At 35.3% G+C, this 19111-nt stretch overlaps 1 protein-coding gene across 1 annotated transcript in view; it reads left to right on the forward strand.

Annotated features, from left to right (window-relative positions):
• LOC145673192 (uncharacterized) overlaps positions 1-19111 on the forward strand; it is a 473383-nt gene that overhangs the window by 10682 nt on the left and 443590 nt on the right. The window lies entirely within an intron of this gene.

The following is a 19111-nucleotide window of genomic DNA, read 5'->3' on the forward strand; positions in this document are numbered from 1 at the left end:
TCAATAATACCTAGTTCAGATTTTGGATCCATATATGCTTGTCGCAGATCATTGTCGGCTTGAATCCTCCGCCACCATGTTTGTCCCAAATGGAATCTGCAGCCACGAATGTCACAATTTGGAAACACATTCTTGATGGCTTCGTGAGCAGCTGTTTCAAAATCAACGTAAATGATTTTCAAGTCGAATCTACTGTCTAAGTTTCTTATCATCTTCCACATGGCCACATACGTATTCTTGTCTTTCTTCGGCAAAAATGCAAAACATAGAGGTAGATAATATCCATTTTTATATGCATGTATTGTATATAACTGTGTGAAATGCTTAGGAGCATAAGTGAAAGTTCCATCTGCAAATACTTCTAACCCGCTGAACTCACACAGAAAACTGAAAAGAAAATAAGATTAGTGTCAGAAAAGAAAATAGTAAACAAGACTGTAGTGTCATATCGTTAGGTGAAATGCTATGTTACGATATATTTTGTGAGAATCAAAAAAAAAAAAAAAAAACTATTTTACTATAATTTGGAAATAAGACGGAAAAAGGAACTTTTCTGTTCAAGCAACTACTTCCTATTCTACTTCTTGATGCTGTAAATGAAACTCATTTCAAAGTTAATGGTTATAAATGAAATTATACTTACTCGATATTTTTCTTACACGTGAAAAGAATTATATTAGCTTCATCATCAACAAAGATGAATCTTTCTCCGTCAATTGCTATATCATCCTGCTTCTGAACCATTTGCTGTATAGCCTCTACGGTGTTTCTGGGTAGACGAGGAGTCACCTTTCTTCGATTTTTATAAATAACGTCTCGGCATCTTTTAATTTCTTTATGATCAAGTGTGTCATGATGTTCCAATTTTGAAACTTCCTGCCTTATAATTTTATTTGGCTTCTCGTTCAATTGTTCAGTGGCTCGTCGCTTACAATTCTCTCTAAGAAAATGCCGTTGAACACCATCTTCATCTTCACAATGATTATGAATATCTTTCCTTTCTAAAACTTCACTTGTATTTTCATCCATTGTTATACTAGCATTACAGCTTTTCTTAGTACATCTGAAAGAAAGGAAATAATAATTAAATCGTATCACGTGTTCTAAACTTACTATTTAAAGAAAAATGTATTCACTATTTCACTGGCAAAAATGTTATATCTTCCATCACCTTTTAACAAAGTATAGGTCCAATTGACTGACATAAATACTAATGCAGGCTTACTTATTCACTTACGAAAGTATAGGACAAATTGCCTGGCATAAATATTAAAATAGGGACTAGACACATATTTTAACAAAATATAGACCCAACTGACTGACATGGATATTAATGTAACTTTCCATTACTTAACAAAGTATAGAAGCAACTGAATGGCATAAATATTAATATAGGTTACATCACTTAACAAAATATAGGTCCAACTTCCCGACATTAATACTAATAGTGTGTTACATCTTTTAACAAAGTATATATGGATCCTATTGACTAGCATAAATACTAATATAGGCTTACAGAACTTACTAAAATATAGGTCAAGCTGACTACTGAAAATACTAATGTAGGCTTTGCATAACTTAGCAAGCTATAGGCTTATATACATGCAAAAATTATGTACTACATTAACTTACCTCCAATTTGAGCCTTTTTTTCCTTGGCGAAAGAAACGATACTTAAAGCCTCCCATTAATACACAAGGTACACCTTTTTCTGTTTTCGTCAATGTAAACTCCATTCTGAAAGTTTCACTTATGTTTCTCCAGTTTATTGCTTCCTGTTTATATTACCCTCCTCACTAAAACTTGCGATTAATTCTCGATCCTGATTGGCTCGTTGTGATTCTCGTTCCTCATTGGCTTGTTCTATTATTGGTTTATTATATCCGCAATTCGTTCGGGGTTTTAACAGAACCTGAGGAGGTCTGACATACAGTTGCTGGTGACATTTGGGAGAGTGCACAACGGAGAAGAATAAGCTTTGCAGAGAAGAATTGCTGAGATGCATTGCTTTCCTGAAGAAGGTGTTCCAACCACAACCAACATAGATAACATCAGAGATGCATTAAAACAGCAAAACGTACAGTTCACGAACCTCATTCGTGTCCAAACAAAGGAGGGACCAGCACCCATCTTGAGAATGTTTTCAACATTTGCTCTGGCCATATACGTTGAACACGCTTTGCCGACAGTCGGCTAACGGAAACGCTTTGTTATCTCTCTGGGAGTGAAGCAAATACACAGTAATTAAAGAACTGAGGCCCTTTTCAGGCCCACAAACCAATTTCAGGTCCAAAACCTTTCTAATGTACACTGTCCGGTAAATATCTTCAGGATAAAACAGTTGAGAATGCTCTAAGAGCATTGCCAGAACGAACTTTAAAAGAATGGAGAGATCTAGCGGGAAGGATAGCTGTAATTGTTCCTAGATGTAAAGGTAAATCTTTTTATCCGCACCCTCTTCTCTTTCTCGCAAAAATTAACAAAATATCATCTCTTTATGACTTATAGTTCTCGAGATATGACTGCTTAAATATCTAGAAATTCGAACTTTTTTAGTCAGTATCACGGGAACGGTAAGTCATAGAGAGATGATATCAGTGTTAATCCCTAATAGAACATTAAACATTTTCGTACTGATATTAATTGATGGCCAGTTGCACAGTGGCCACCGGTTACTATTTGCTACCAAAATATTTACCACCCTTTTAGATATTGACCAACACCAATATGACCTCTCTATGACTTACGGTTCCTCAAATAATGCTCCTTAAATCTCTGGAAATCGGCCATTTTTGGCCAATATCATGGGAACGGTAATTCATAGAGAGACGATATTGGTCTTAATCAATACCTAAGAGGATGGTAAACACTTTGGTAGCAATATTAATTGGTGGCCATTGGCCAAACCAGAACTCTTTAAGTTCGTTGAAAACCGCGGCGAGACACAACATTCGACATGCTGCTTTAGAATTCTAACTGCATGTAGGAGGTACACGTAGATATAAGTTGCTGCATCACTCAAGGGGGCGAGCTTTCTTGCCAAGGGGCCCTATTTATCTCTAATACACTGACCACTCATTCTTGTAACAATTTATACGATAATACCTAGGTAATATATAACAAATGTTTCTCACAGCACCTAAGAACAACTAAGACGCAAATGCAAATCTAAGTATCATTTATAGAAAGGTGAAAGGATAGTTATTAAGATATGTGGTAGACACACCTGAAATATGTATACAAGTGCTTGTTTCTGATTGGCCAAAACTGGAAGATATAGACAAATCTTTATTTCTGATTGGTCGAACGTCTGTTCACGATATTTCAAGAGAACTTCTAGAAATATTTATATATATTGTTTATTTTATATATGTTTGTTTTCCTTACAGTATTTCAAAACTATTTGCTTTCAATAACTATATTCTTACAGTTTTAATCTTACAGTTAGATATGATACGGAAAATGAATGACTGGGACACATTCCCCAGTCACCCTCTCTAACGACGCCATTGCACACATATAATATAGATGACTGAAAATGCTATTGTTATCCATTACTTTGTATTTTTTTTTTTTTTTTTTTTTTTTGTTAAAACGACTTGCATTTTGGTGACTGTTTTTATTAGTCGATATACTTATGGTAATGATGGCAACGTTGCACAAGATTTTTTTCGCAATTTCCAATTTTGTTGCCTGCTCATTAAGGCTTTATCTGTGTCAACAGATAAGCGTGGGAAAATTTGCGCAATGTCGGTGCACCCTTTGTGTCTTCTTTAGATGACATTTATTCGCACAAGTGAAATACTGGCGAAGAGGTAGCAAAATATTGCCCTTGATAGTACGGGGCTATGATTGTTATTACTGTAATAAAAAAGTAAACATTCAAAGTGTTAATTTTACTATGAATAGGTTCGTTGTAATTTTTAATTTTGTCTTACACACATAGAAGTAACGTTAAAAAATCTTAAAAGACATTAAAAATATAGATATGAAGACGTCTTAAACACGCAAAAGTAAAAATGTTTAATCACATAAAAGCAAAACTAAAAATGTTTTAAGCAAGTAAAACAAAAAACGTAAAAGTAAACATGTTAAAGACATAAAATTGAAGGTAAAAACGTCTTGGAAACATAATATGTCTTTCACACACATATTTACTGTATTTGTCCTGATATATTGCATTTAATTAATTTGTATATTTTTAAACTTTCTGGTGTTACATGAAGGACCATTGAAGGCTTTTAGTTAATGCACAACATTTTAGTTAATGATTTGTACACAACATATTGATTCCTATCACTTCAGTCCCTAGATCTGAGTTCTCTATCTCCTAATTCAAACTTCTCCCGAATTATATTACGATGCTTTGGCAATACAGACATTTCTTAAGCGGAAACCAAACCTAAATTGATGCGCACCAAAAATACGGTCGCTAACTACTCTTCTATGCCGTAATATGATTCAATATCTTCCAAATTTCAATAAATCATTTTTCTATGTTATTATTTGTTTCTGTCCAACTTAATTTTATCGCTTCAGGCAAGATTGAATTGAAATACACAGTAAATTGCATCATATGACACACATACGTATTTCAAATATTTATTTGATGCACCTTGCGTTTTTTTAAGCATGTGTAACACACGTTTTTTCTGCCCACTTTTCCGTTAGTGTTACAGTAGCAAATGAGTTTTGTTTTTGTTTGACTCTCTGAACACTTCCTAGTGTCAACAAAGACAACGACGGTATCTTCTGGGAATAATGACGCTGAGTGCCCTCCTCCCTTCACGAACGTTTCAAATATTGTGTGTAAATTCAGTAAAATCCTTCAATCTAGAAAAATAGTGTCTGTTTTAGGCACTTGTTTAATATTGTACACTGTTTCTGGAATACAATGACACTAATTATATTTATATGCACCAAATCACTCAACCTAAGACACTTATGTGTTTATCTTACATATTGGACTTCCATTTCTGAGAAAATTGGTTATTTATTTTACTATTTATTTAGATGGTAAGGGTTTATCATAAAAAAGTATTTCTTTCAGGTGTTTCTGGAACGAAATGTATAATAATTTACAGCTTTTCCTCAGGTGGCCCTTTAAGATGAAGTAGTCGGGATACGGAGAACAAAGAGGTCAAAATACATTTATTAACACTATATTTTTAGTGTAGTTGATTATTTCTCTGAGAATTAATAGCATTCCTCTTCGACATCTTTGAAATTGCTGGTCGATTTTTAATTGACCAGAGGAGAGCAAGTCGACAATGGCATTCAACCTTGATTGAAATGATTGAACAAAATCCGACAATTCGATTCACCCTATTTGATTCAATAAGAACAACTGCACAAAATCGATTAGCCGAGCGACCGAATCTGACAAGTGAAAATGTGATACTTTAAGTAAGTGAGGTGGGAGCTGTCTTCGGGAAGAACATTGAGATGCTTAGGTAATTTGACGATTTTTTTAAAAACACAATACGTAGTTTTGGGAAGAAATATATGGGTACCGTCATTTGTTGACAATCAACATGTAACAATAGAAAATCATTTTATTATTAAAAGATGTTATAATGACTAGTGTTGCCCACGAGATAAGAAATTTCTCGTATGAAAAATAAGATCAAAATCGAGACAAGAAGTTAAAATTCGAGAAGGGACGAGAAATTTTAAGAGGTCAGAAGTTTAGTCAGTACTCCAGCACTTTTCCTTATTAACACTTGTAGCTAGTAGTTCTGTACTGTGAAAAACTTTTATGTTCATTTGGGTATGAACATTGATTAATGTACTTAAGTGACAAGTATCTTTCTTAATTAATGCTACTTATTCAATAATTATCTCTATATAGGCGTTTGAATCTCCTTTACGTGTAAAATTCTACCAAGATTGGGCCTACTTGCAAAAATCAAGTACGTAATTTTACAAAACGATTGCGACAATTTTTGAGACGAGAGGAGAAAATCATTTTGAGAATCAAGACGAAAGACGAGAAAAAGCATGGCGAGAATATAGACGAGACGAGAGAAGCATTTCGAGAATCGAGACGTGACGAGATATGCATTTCGACAATGAGACGACTGGAGAAAAGCATTTCGAGAATCGAGAAGAAACGAGAAAAGCATTTCGACAATGAGATAACAGGAGAAAAGCATTTCGAGAATCGAGACGGACGAGAAAAGGATGTTGAGAATCGACACGAGACGAGAAAAACATTTTGGGAATGAGATGACACAGGAAAGCATTTCGAGAATACAGACGAGACGAGAAAAGCATTTCGAGAATCAAGACGAGACAGGAAATACATTTTGACAATCGAGGCGACACGAGAGCTCTACAGAATTTACGGAACAAGTCGAGAACAACAGGTCAATTCTTATCTCACCTAGTCTGGTGAGTAACAATGATGTTACACATATAAAATATTAAAAAATAAAATAAAAATGCATTAAAATTGTTGTTCATTAAATTTTACTGTTAAAGGTAAATGAAAAGCAAGCGAACTAATCATCAAATTGTGAAGCTACAGTAAACTTAAAAAATATGGTGATTCAATAGTGAAACTGAAAGTAGTAGATCCACAGGGATAACATCGGAGATGGAACTTATTCTTTAGACGTCGATCCGTTTCTCGCTGCCCAATGGTGATCACCATTGAAACCGGATATTATAATTCCTGCAACTTCCGGTTTTATCGAGGAATTAGAGCCGAGATTAAACGTGTTCTTAGGACTATTAATGCACTACATCATTGACATGTTCTATATCATATGGCAATCAGCCAATGTAAATGGTCATTGAACACAATAAAATTCAATTCGATTCAAATAAAAAATGTTTCTTCCTATCCGTTACTGTTTCCAGGGACATACACAAGGAGGTGATTCTTCAAGGCCCTCACTCTCGGAAATCCCGACTTTTCTGTATATTTAGCAAGTGAAATGAAATAAACATTCAGTTTACCGTTCCATGATTATGTCCTTTAAGCTAAAGTAGACGTGTGATTAAGGCAAGTGAATGATGATGAAAGTATTGGTGGATTAAGAATGTGGGGGAAACGGGAGTACCCCGAGAAAACCCACCTATACGATATTGTCTATCACAAACTTACTTGGCCGGGATCGAACCAGAGACCCTATGCACCATCGAAAAGGGCTCTACCACTGAGCTATCACGGTCCACTTCTGTGTATTTAAGTCTAATTTTAGAAATGTTAATATAATTTATCCTTGTATTAAATTAGATCCCCCTTAAAGGCTTTGAAACCCCTCTCGAAATAAAGTTCTGCCCACGTACCTAACCGTTTCTGCTCTATGGTGAGTAATACTGAAACGAAAATCATAGATTTATAAGTTATCATTCTCTGTTACAATAGAAAGAGGACGAGATTTCAGATTCAACCTGTTCCTGGGTACTAAATTCTTATTACGCATTCTTGTTTTTACTTCATTCGAATACTGAAACCAGAAATCGCAGTCGTTTTGAAACACTTCTAATTTTAGTAGTGATGAGTGCTAAAAACAGATCTAGTTTTGGGACACTCAGTCCACATAAAAAAAAAGAAAACGTTTCCCGCTACATAAAACGTTTTCGTTCCATGGCGGTCAACATGGAAACTAGAAATGATAGATAAGTACCACTTCCGGTTGTAACTGAAGGATAGTAAAAGAGATAGAACCTATTTCTTGGGACACTGAACCCATATCATAAAGCCCCCTTTCGCTTTCTCTTTTTGCTTTGGCTCTGGTACCTGTCGACAGGCAGAGAGACAGGCGGACGGACTTACCCATTCTATAAGTCAGGCAGAGAGACAGGCGGACGGGCATACCCATTCTATAAGTCAGGCAGAGAGACAGGCGGACGGGCATACCTGTTCTATAAGACAGGCGGACGGGCATACCCGTTCTATAAGACAGGCGGACGGACATACCCATTCTATAAGTCAGGCAGAGAGACAGGCGGACGGGCATACCCGTTCTATAAGACAGGCAGAGAGACAGGCAGACGGGCATATCCGTTCTATAAGACAGGCGGACGGACATACCCGTTCCATAAGACAGGTAGAGAGACAGACGGACGGACATACCCATTCTATAAGACAAGCAGAGAGACGGACAAACATAGTCGTTCTATAAAACTTCCCATACTTATGCATAGCCTACTTTGGAAATCTGTAAAATATAAACATTACGTTATCAAAACATAGATCTCTTTACGGAAATTGGTAGCATCTATTAATATTATTCTGGGCGTTATAATATCCTTTGTGTAAAAAAACGTTAGCAACAAATATGATAAGTATTCCCTACTGTCTACTACCGGATGCACATTACCGGAACACAGAAGGTGACCTTGAATTAAAATACCTCTCCTGATAGCTATCACTTCATCGGTGATTCAATTATGATGCCTGATCTCCATATTTCAACTCAAGGTCTTAAAAATATCTTACTGTTTCCCTCTATATCTAACTCATGCTTCGCCATACTTCATGCATTTACCTGTTGAACCTATTTCTATTGTTTAGAACTGATTTATCCTACAAGACTTGCATAACTTGCTTTAGTTTATCAATTCACAACGAATTCTTTATTAATATATTATTTACTGTTATGAACCATTTCATTGCCTTGCCTAAATGTATTGTTGTTAATTAACAGGTGATAATTTTGATTAATAGTTATAGTTTTCCTAAGAAGTCTTAAATGGTCTGTTTCCAGCAGTATATTGTCTATATTGTGATCTCTATTTTCTCTAATCACAATAAGAAAAATTAAGCATATTGCTTACACATAATATTTCCGAATTGAAACAATATCAAGTCAATATCGCTGTCTTGAATACCTACGCTATTTAACTTTAGTGTTCCCAATTTAGCAACTTAGTCGTTAGATGTAACGATTTTCGTGGTCTTTATTAATGTCAAAATGATAAATTTAGCGCCTAGCAGCAAATCTGGTGACTTACTAAAATAATAATAATAATTTTGACGGCAAAATACATTCTTGTTTTTTTCATTTTCAAAAAACAAATTTCTTGAATAAATTGAGAAGAGTGCTCAACAAGCAATAATTTACAATAGGATCAGTGGCGGCGGTTGGACATTAAAAGTGGGGGGGGGCAAGACATGATCTGAATATTTGTATATCAGTGTTAGTTTTCCTGGTTGCTTCTAACACTTTGACGAAAGGTCGTATAACTATTAGAATACTGTCTTTTTCAGTTAAAATACCGTATATGTGTTTTGTATTTTATTAATTAAATTGACAAGAGCAACGCAATTTAATGGGGGCAAGACATGATCTGAATATTTGTATATCAGTGTTAGTTTTCCTGGTTGCTTCTAACACTTTGACGAAAGGTTGTATAACTATTAGAATACTGTCTTTTTCAGTTAAAATACCGTATATGTGTTTTGTATTTTATTAATTAAATTGACAAGAGCAACGCAAGTAGATACTAGCCCTTTGTTCTCTTAAACAACGAAGGTGTAAGAAGAGATTTGATTCCTTGCTTATGAACATCTTAAAATTCTGTCTGGAGAATTGTGTGATCAGATTAGGGGTCTATTTAATAACAAATTTGCAAAACAAATAAGTGGAAAGGATATATTAATCAAATAATCATAGTAATGAATAATGAGGCTTGTTTTGCAAAAGTTATATTGAAACTGGGAATTAATGAACAACTTATATTTTCAATTCCACGCATACTATTATACGTGTTATTACTCTTAGAAAGACAGTAAATACAAAGTACCACAAGCATATGCTACGACATTTAAAGAAATATTTTAGCAGCTTCCCGAAACATGTTCGTTGCCATTAGGTACAGTTTTCACTTTCTTGGAATACATCAAAACTCAACAATACTTAGAATCACTTCACATTCCAGTTATACAAAATAATCCTAAAACCTAAAATTATGTCAAATTCCATGAAATTTAATTGTATATACAAAATTGTATATGTACACCCTAAACTCGTATATTACACTGCAAAACAATGAAAAAGGTAGAAGTTGTTTCTTATTACTCTCTTTTTAATTAATATTTCTTACTGAGCTCCTTCGTGGCTAAGCGGTTAGCGTACACTTCTTTGACGGGAGAACTGGGTTCGATTCCCGGCGGGAGCTCATGTGGTTCGGATTCCACTTTAATCAATAGGTCCACGTCTCATATCTAGCCTCGCTGCTGAACGGGATGTTAAACTAAAAAAAAAAAAATCAAAATATTCCTTACTATTAGAAAGAGGAAAAGACATTTTAGGAACTGTCGATTTTTGTGCAATTAAAGAATAACCAGTGATTTTTTTTTCGAAATATTGTCAATTAGTTCCAAAGCGGCTGACTAGCATATCGAGCCCTTCAAAGAAGAAATGAAAGTACGCTCGAATTGTGACGCTCTAATAGGTTAAATTGTGTGTTATTTTTCGTGGCAATTAAAACGCAATTCCTGTAGCTTTCTTAACCACGGGAAGACAACCAATCAGTACTCACGGAACAGCAAATATTTTATGGCACCATTTTTATTCTATGAACCATTAACCTATACAAAAACTTTATATTTCCAAATGAAACTATATGTATTAATGGGTCATTTCAAAAAAGTGGGGGGGGGCAACTGCCCCCCTTTGCCTCCCCCTAATCGCCGCCCATGAATGGGATAGCATAAGATACTGTGTAATTTTGGATAGAAGTAATCAAATACCATGATGTTTGACATATAAAACCATTCGACCATTTGTACAACCTAGCTTTAACAGCTTTATCTTTGCCTTGCTCGAAAACAAAAGTGGAACGAGCATTTAATAGTATTAACATAATGGAGTCCAATTGGTGTAATATGCTTGGGTTACCTATGCTAAATGTCATTTTATAAGTATACCGTTATTTGAAATAATTTCGACATCTACCAAGTTCAAGGAAAAAATATTAAATTAATTAAGCTTCTGGCTGTATACATTCCCATATCGCCCCAATCCTCTACTTCAAGTACTACATAGAGGAAATTGTATTGAAGACTTTGAGGTTTTTGAGGTTTTCTTGAACTTTGAATTAGGTGAGTTTCTAATTATTTGGACCTCGTAACATGTGTTTGCTTATTGACAATAAACTATCGACTTCCCTGTATTTTATAGCGACTGTAGGCCTACTTGGTATATCGTTGACATCACTGACGCTACCGTTATTATTTTTTTAGTCAGCCCTTTAAGTTATAATAGGACATTTTTGTTTCCTTTGGAATGAGCTGAAATTTTAATGATCTAATTTCTTCTTTAAATTTACAAGTAGCCAAATGCTCCATGTTTTTTTGTAAGTAAATAAGTATTTTACATAAATTTAACATTCCAAAATTTAATGTCATTATTAAGTATTAAAAATTACATATAGTCAAAACTCCATTTGCAGTGACTACGTTCTGTAAGTACGCCACTCATAAGGAAACCGAGGAGGCTTATACCGTAGCGGTTTTCACCAACGCGACGCACAATTTGTGTTTTAGTTTGCTGTAGTTGGCACAGAAGTTACAGTTACTTGTTGCATTTTTTTTTTTTTTTTTTTTTTTTTTTTTGCATTATGTTGCGAACCGCAAATTCTGCGTAGACCATTACGGAGTGAGACCCCATGAATAGGAAAGTGGAAAATATATGGGATTATAATAGGACCTATGGCGAAAAGTGGATTATTTTCTGCAGAGTGAATTTCCCACACATGCCATCAACAGAATTTTGAGATATGCTCTGACTTTATGATTGGTCCAAAGTAGGGAAATGATAAGCCTTGATACTAGTGAGGACGGAATCCTTTGGCGCGATGTCGGAAGTGTTAAGGATCGTCAGTAGCACGGTCTCTCATACTTGGGAAAACGCATGGTGCGATGTTTTCTTTCACGTTTATAAGTGAAGGAAACGTGAAATATACCGGGACGCAATACATATCACCACATGCTATTCCGAACATGAAGAAGCATGGAGCTGCCGATTTCTAACACTTCCGACTTCTCTCTGAAGCATTGGATGTCCATTGTTGTCAAGGTTTACCTCCTACCTACTTTAGACCACTCTTGAAATCAGGGTATATCTAAAAACTCTATTGAACATATCTGAGAATTACACCATGTAGGGGATACCCTCTACAACTATTGACAATTGATGAAATATACACTTTTGGATTGTATATGCGTGGCTTCCTTTACGCTGATAAGAACAACCATCCACAGTTTCTGGAATTCGATATAGGGCCTATTGAAATTTTGCTTTTTTGCGATTTTGGACAGCCCTAACTCTAAAACTATGCACTTTTTGCCATAGGTCCATATGAACTTATTCTGTTATTTTGATGTGAGGAATGACCTCTTAGAGTTTGTCGGTATAGTTGGTTAACACCCTGTATAAAGGAGTTTCGGTAAACCAAACTTCTTTAAAACTACAAATCAAGTAATGATAAAAATGCTTTTAACTATAGTTTCCTAATAACATTAACATAGTTTATTATCAGTCTTAGACAGTGGCTTAAAGAATTCAGTTATTTTTTTCTTTCTTTCGCAGCTTTTAAAAGTTCTTGGAATTTAGACTGGTATTCGGCTCTGGCTTGATCATTTTCCTTTTGAAAAGAAGGGTTTGGATGTACACTACAGATGGATCAATTTTTTTAAATGAGAAAGTCACGGAGATTATTAACTAGTCGTAGTTCTTCATTCACTTTTTAGATCCAAACCGATATGCATAAGTGTCGGAAGTACTATACAAGGACATTGTCCGACAGTCCGTTTGTCTTCTCTTGACAGTTATCAGAACAAAAATATATTCAGATCCGTTTTTTTTTCCTATTGATTCAACGTCTACAGATTAGGTTCATTCTTCTCCCTTAACTCTCTATTCTAACCGGAAGTGGTTTAAATTAGCCATTTCCAGGTTTTAACGTTTATCACCAGAGAACGAAAATGGTAACAGATAGCTAGAAGCGTTTTCTTGCAAACGATTCAGCCAGCATCTCAAGACAACGTACAATGACTATCCGGAACACTCTACCAAAACCGGAAGTGGTTGAAATTTACTACTACTTCGAGTATCAATACTGGTTTTCAGAATTCAGTAAAAAATCTCGAGATGCATTTTTTTTTTTTTTTTTTTTGGCAATTGATTCAGCGGCGCCCCAACAATAGGGTCCACCCCGTCCATGAACCCTTAATTTAAATCAGAAGAAGTAGAAATCAACCTTTCCGATTTCCACGTTGATTGCCATAAACCAGAAATGTCAATAGGTAGCAACAAGCTCTTTTCAGCTCGAGCTTACCATCAACCACCCGCAATATTTTACTAAAACCGATATTTTCCAAGCGGTTGATATTTTACCAGTATTTTCCGTTTCTATACTTATTTCTATAGAGCAAAACCGGAGAGAGATTTCAAAAACCTGTTCTTCCTGACAAAGGTTCAGCATTCCAAGAATGACTCTTGTCTCGACTTTTATCTATATGTTCAAACGGGAAGTGATAAAAAAAATTACGATTTTTCAGTTACGACACTGATCACAGAGTGAATAAAACGGAAACAGATAGCCATAAGCGGATTTACGATATACTACATTGAAACCGCAAGAATATATTTCACCTCTGAATTGTTCCTGAATGCAACCAGGAGAGAGAGACATCAATTAGAACTTGTGGTTTCGACATTAATCTCCATATAACAAAAACAGTAAAAGATATAGAGTAATGGCTTTTAGATAATGGATTCAGGGTTCGAGAAACATGTTTTATCTCTGAACCTACTCCTCTGTTGCAACCAGTAGTTACAGATGTATTACTTCAAGTTTGAGTATTGAATTCGCAACATTTCTAAGTCTACCGCAGTTTTACTCTGTGAAACGAAACTCACTTTTTATTTTAACACTGCAAAGTGGTGTCATTGTTAAGGAAGAAGTGGGGAAATTCATAATACTGTATATCATTATTTTTTAAAGATATAGAGAACAACGTTAAATGACGATAATGCTTTCGTCCTTACTTTATCGTCCACATTTAGGTTCCAAATGCAAAGATATTGTCCGTCAGAATGAACCCTGGAGGATCGATCCGCTATACCTGGAAGCTTATATTGTTCAGATCGTGCTTTTTTGAATTAAATATGAATATGTCAAAACAAAGATGCCTGAACAGCGGCACCGATTTTTGTATAACTTTTGGTGAGTCTGTTCAGGGATGTGTTTCGTTGAGTTGAGTTGATTTTAGTTAAGCGTCCCTTTCAGCAGCGAGGCTATATAAGCTGTGGACCTACTGATTAATGTGGAATCCGAACCACATGAGCTCCCGCCGGGAATCGAACCCGGGTCTCTCACGCCAGAGATGTGTTTCGTTTTCTCTTAGTATAACAAGACATTAATGAGGGAATACTATACTAAAACCGGAAGTGGTTGAAATTTCCTACTATTTCCTGTTTCAATACTGATCTTCATAGATCAAAAACGGTAAGAGATATCGAGATGTGGATTTTTTTCAATTGCTTGAGTTTTCCAGGAATAGGTTCATGTTCTCCATTACCCTTCTATTCAAACCTGAAGTGGTTCAAATGAACTATTTCTGGGTTTAATACTTATCGTCATGCAGGGGTGCCCACAAGGGGGGGCGCTATGACGCAAACTGCGTCATTGAAATAATTGGGGGGGGTTAAAATCTATATAAATATGTTTGAGGGGGTGTAAAAATTAATCGAATATTTTTTTCATGGAAGAACATCTACGGATAGACAATTGAGGGGGGGTGCGTCATTGACACGAGGCGGGGTGGGCACCACTGTCGTCATGAACAAGAATGGTAATAGATAGCAACAAGTGGCTTTCTGCAATTGATTCAGTGTGTCAAGAGAACATTTCGTTACAATCTGCAATACTCTACCAAAACTAGAAGTGGTTGTAATTTACAACTACTTTTGGTTTCAGTACTGATTTATGTAGAGCAAAAACGGTAAAGACTTCCGAGGTGCTATTTTATTGCAATCGATTCAGCTTCCGAAGAATATGTTTTATTTATCTCCTACCTTAACTCTATATTGAATCCGGAAGTGGTTCATATTAACCATTTCTGATTTCTATATTTATCACCATTGAACAAAATCAGTAAGGAATAACGCCTAATGGCTTTCTGGTATAGATTCAGCGTTCGAGGAACAAGTCCTGTCTTTGATCTTATTAATTTGTTGCAACCAGTAGTTCTAGATGTACTACTTCAAGTTTGAGTATTGAATTACCATAGTTTGGAAGTCTACCATTGGTTTACATTGTGGAACGAAACTAATTTGTTTTAAAGTTAATTTATCTTTTCCGTATTGGTTATACTCGTAACTTCCTTTTCATGACTAAATCATCCAATTCCATTTCAGTTAAGCCTTCATCTCGCAATCGAGACAACTCTTGAATGTCATTCGATTTAATTCCGAGACCATCTTGCCCTATGCACTGTAAAAAAAAAAAAAATCATAGGTAAATTTACAAACAAACGGTGGCAATCTGTTTGCCAAACCTCTACGTAAATCAATTTACACCCATAAAGTAAAATTACTAATATGAAATGGTGTATCAATAAAAATATATTTTCTCGTAAATTTACCTTAAATTTGTAAAAAAAAAATGTAATTTAATCTAAGGTAATGTATATCAACTTACCAAATGAAGGGTAAACGATTTTACATTGATTTTGGCAATTTAATTACAAAATTTTTTTCGGTGTGTTATTTATAATTTGAACAGTGTTTAAAGGCCTAAATTATTCCTTGGTCCATGTGTTGGAGTAAGGACCAACACATTATGTAGTATTTGGCGTCAAAAATATCACTTTTATATCATATTAGGATGCGCTATTTGAAGCTCACGAGGATGCACAGTGGTCCAGAAACCCTGAAAATGTGGCCAAAATAGGAAGATGTGGTTCCATGTCCATGAAACTTGACAGATAAAGGTTTGTGAGGTTGCTGAGTACGATTCTGATATCCAAATTAAAAACTTCAAAATGGCGGATCCAATATGGCGGACAGAAAAAAGAAAAAATCAAGCCATGGAGCTGAAATTGGGTAAATAAAGGTTTTTGGGGTCGCTGAATACGAATCTGATATCCAAATGAAAAAAATGCAAAATTTCGGATCCAATATGGCGGATGCAATATGGCGGATTGTGGAAACAAATAAGACATGTAGTCACCAAATGTGTATAATAGCATGCAATATATATATATGAATACATAAAATGGACGTATATATATTTTCTAACTGAAATATGTACCACGTTGGTTGCAAAATGTGCACACTCCTCAGTCCGTGTTGCATTGTATGATCTGTCAGGAAATTAAATGTACACCTATTTTTCGAGTCTGGCATTCCTGCGCTCCATCCGTGGAGAGTATGAGAATTAAATCAATCAAATGTTTACTGGGGGGCAAAAAGAAAAGCTTAATCTGAATAAGACATTGCAGAGGGGCACAAGCTGTGAATACGAATAGTGCATTGTGTAAATAAAGGACGACACCGAAAGAGAAAGCCAGAAACAGCTGTTAAACTTACAAAAAAAGAGTAAAAATTGTCGAAGTGGGAACATAAAACACAAATACAACAAATACGCCAACAACTAAACGATCACCATGCCATGATCTTGGTGTAGTGGTTAAGGTGCTGGCTTACAAATGCAAAGGACGCAAGTTCGAATCCTCGACAAGGACATTTAAAAAATTTTTGTTAATAATACATACAACTCATGAGAGATGGTAAAAGAGGTCGTATTTAGTTTTTCGTAGCAATTATTATTGGTAATGTTTAGTACTCATAATACTTTTTGTCTTTGCGTATTGCTTTTGTTCTTGTCTTCATTTCGAAAGAGAAGAATATCCAAACAAATGCCACCAAAATTCCTCATATTTTGAATGTAAACGCCACTTGCAATTAGTAAAGAATAAAAATTGAACGTTCCGAAGTAGCTGCAAAAAGTAAAAGGAAAAAAATGGAACTCGACCATACTCATGGCTACTAAAAATACAATTTCTACATGCCTACACCTTCCGACCACGTTTCTACGTTAGCAAGTAACAGGTTTGTGTTTAGGTTAGGCTCGTCAATACGTTTCGCAAAGGGGCCCGGTTTAGCTCTGACGCACCACAGGTGCGAGAAGGGAGAAAAACACTTTTTCTCTCTCCCTCTGTGTGTCTATTTATCTATCTATTTGTATATATATAACGCTATTTGTGAATGCCATAACCACCCTAATTTTCAGCGGATTGAGACGAAACTTGGCACAAACATTAATTGTTGAAATATCTTGATGAGTTCGTTAACCAGAATAATCAGATGAAAATGTTCAAAATGTTGGCCCTTCAAACTCTTAAATAGTTCCAAGGGAACCAAATTTCGCCCATAAATAGGTATTCAGAAAGTTTGAATAAATTTTCCTCTTTTACTGAAATATTTGTGTGCAGAAACTTATTGAAATATTGGACCCGATTAATCGGCTAAAGAAGGTTCATGCCGTTTCGCTACGGTCAGTTTTTTTTTTTTTTTTTTTTTTTTTTTTGCAGGAGGGGTTATTTTTCTATTGGAACAAGATGATTGTTAGTGATGATATGAAATTACACATTGAAAGTGAAGTAACTTGTGAAACGTGTTATTTGAAAGAATAATATAATAAATGTGCATTCCTCTAACACAGAGAACTGTAAATCATGTATTTCGAGTTCGGGAGCCTGAATGGTGAGGAGTGTTATTTGATTTTCTTTTTAGTAACACATTGCATTGCAAATAAAGGTAGGCAACATTAGTGGTAAGTAAAACAACAACAATAATAATAATAATAATAATAATAATAATAATAATAATAATAATAATAATAATAATAATAATAATAATAATAATAATAGGTGTTGTTTGTGGCAAGGCAATATCTTCCTCAGTTCTTCTTCAAACGTAATGATTGTAACGCCATATCTCCCTTACAAACAAAATATTAGCAATTTATATCGAGAGAACGGGAAACTGTAGAGCGATGGGACCAACGTTGGACAGTATGCACTCATAGTACTCAGAAAAGTAAGCGATTTCAATGCAAAATGAACGAAGAGTCATTGTCATGGGTACTCATTGGGCCACGGCAGAGCCCTCTTTAGGCAAAATGTCGATAGCTTATATCGAGAAAACAGGAGGTGATACTGGGATGGGACCAACTTTGGATACCGTGGACCCATAAGGCGCATCGAAAAAAATAGGGAGGCGGGCGCCAGTCAGCCTTACTTATTTCCACATAATAATATAAAATTATATTGTCGAAATACACACACGAGTTAGCTACTAATATTTCATATTATTATTATTATTATTATTATTATTATTATTATTATTATTATTATTATTATTATTATTATTATTATTATTATCTACAGCGTCTTTTCATTACGTGAGCATGTTTGACATGAAACCAAAGAGAAAATCCATCCTGTAGCGAAAAGAAACAATACTTTCTCTCAAATGGATAAAATATCAAGCCGAGATTGATTCGAACTCGCATGGACGGCGCGAAAAGCCAGTGCTTTGTCCACTATTTTTTTAACTGACTCACCGAACGCGTTCCAGTAACTTACTTATTGCTAATTTTACTTGCTTCACTCGTTTAACTTGCTTTTTCTAATAACTTATAACGACAGGGACACGAACACAGAAACATCGAGAACAGTTAAAAATCATAGACGCTCTCCCGCCGAGAATCGATCCCGGAACTCCATACACCAAAGGCGCACGTGCTAGCGACTAGACCAGCTAGAAGGGCACCACTCTATCCCTGTGTCGTTAGGGATTACGACCACTGTATTGCCAGCTATCACTTCTGTGGGTTGTATACTATGATCACATGTTTCTTCTTTGCTGGAAGAGTAAAACCTACATTATATGTAATACATGAGGTATTTAGACCTACATGCTCTTCATATAATGTAATAAAAGGGTCATGGTGTCGGATTTTAATACATGACGTATTGCAGTATACAACATGCTTTGCATTACTTGTTTGTTTGTAGACAGCTACTAGCTTAGTGCTCTGAAAGGTTGTGTATAAACTAGGGATAGCCCGTTCCGGAATTATT

This window comes from Thermobia domestica, chromosome 16, assembly GCF_964235325.1.
Source record: "Thermobia domestica chromosome 16, izTheDome1.hap1.1, whole genome shotgun sequence".
NCBI lineage: Eukaryota > Metazoa > Arthropoda > Insecta > Zygentoma > Lepismatidae > Thermobia > Thermobia domestica.